Source organism: Propithecus coquereli, unplaced genomic scaffold (assembly GCF_000956105.1).
Source record: "Propithecus coquereli isolate 6110/MARCELLA unplaced genomic scaffold, Pcoq_1.0 Scaffold1, whole genome shotgun sequence".
Classification (NCBI taxonomy): Eukaryota; Metazoa; Chordata; class Mammalia; order Primates; family Indriidae; genus Propithecus; species Propithecus coquereli.
In genome coordinates, this window is record NW_012133857.1 from 7,636,080 (window position 1) to 7,637,877 (window position 1,798).

The following is a 1,798-nucleotide window of genomic DNA, read 5'->3' on the forward strand; positions in this document are numbered from 1 at the left end:
TAAATTTGGAAAAGAAAGCTTTATTTCTCATAAAGGGTTGTAGCCTGTGGGTGGCCATTCCAACAGGTTGGAAAGCAGAGCCCGGCTAGAAGCCAGGAACACATGCTTTGAGGTGGGGACAATGGGAACAGGAATTTATACTCAGCAGGATGGCCAAATATACATATATAACAAGCTATAGGAAGAGTCATAAATATTTATGAAATGAGAAACATGAACATGTGCAATTGAGGTTTATGTCCTCATATGGGATCCACATTCAGAAATGGCTGCTCTCTGTCAACAGGTGAAGCAGAAGACATGAAAGCCCTCTCCGCACAGGCTCTGTAGACTGGTTAAAACCACTCCATGGCTGGTGGTCTGTTATTAAGAAAGAATGCTGGTCTGGCTCACAAGATTGGTTTCTGTTTAACCCTTAGGAAAAAAGCCTGATGGCTGTTAGCAAGGGAGGGGGTATAATGAGGCGTGTCTAGCCTCCCATCCTGTCATGGCTGGAACTCAGTCTTAAGGTTTCTCTGGGGTCCCCTTGGCCCAGAGGGGTCTGTTCAGTCAGAGGGGGGCTTAGGACTTTATTTTAGTTCACACTCTAAATCCAATATGACTGGTATTATTATAAGAAGAGGAGAGAAAGACACAGAGATAAAGGAGAATGCCATGTGTTGGGCCTCAGGATATACCATCCCAAAACATTAATATAACTGTACATGCTATCCCAAAATATACCTCTTAGCATATTGATTGTTTTGAGTTAATTTTTTAAAAGAGACAGTGTCTCACCATGTTGCCCAGGCGGGCCTCAAACTCCTGGGCTGAAGTGATCCTTCTGCTTCAGCCTTTTGCATACTTGGGTCTACAGGCTCACACTGAGCTGGCTTTGAGCTACTTATTTTGACAAAATGCAGACACAGAAGCTCTGAAAAATTGCCTTTTGTAAGGGAAATTTATATCTATAAAGGAAATTCCACTTACAAGGGTGTCTCCCTCTCTACACCAGGAAGAGAGGGATGACTAAATTACTAGAGAGTCTCATCAATGAAGAAGGTATCTGCTTAAATCTGCATAATTAAGCTTACCTTTGCTTAAGGTGCTTTTCCTTAAGCACCATCTCATTTCCTTCTGGCCACACCATTTTTTTTAGTTCAGAGAAGGATGGTATTTAAGCTCTGGAATTTCCTTCTGACTAAGGAACTTCCCAAAAAAAAATGGAGTTGTCTTAAGACCTTCTCCCTAGGAATCTCATCAAATAACCAGGAAAAATTAATCACCTGAAAAGAGAAGATGCTGGCAGTCACCACCACACCCAAACAGACTTTCCAAGGAAGCTCTGAGAGAGTACCTGGGGGGCTTTATCTGCATAATAAGACAGGCTTTGTTTTGTTGGGCCTCTCACTTTCAGTCCTATCCAGCTTCCAAAGAGACTCATTTACAAAATAATGTCTGCCTCCAAAGCCTCAACCAGCTGGCACCTCTTCAAGTCTCATACTTTGTGTATGGCTCCACTGTCCCTATGCACATTAATGAATTTTGTATGCCTTTCTCTCCTATTACTCTGCCTTTTGTTAGCGTATTTTCAGCAAACCTTCAGTGGGCGGAGAAGAAGCTTTCCCTTCACCCCTACATTATATTAAGGAACAGGCCCACTCTGGGAAAGTGAAGGCTTCCCCTGCAGCTGGGAACATCCGAATTCTCATGGTGCAGCCCAGGAAAGAAATACTTACCATCTCTCGTCTTGGTTGAAGGTCTTGCTGTGCCTTCTTCAAAAAATAGAATTATTTGGTGCCTGTAATCCTAGCACTCT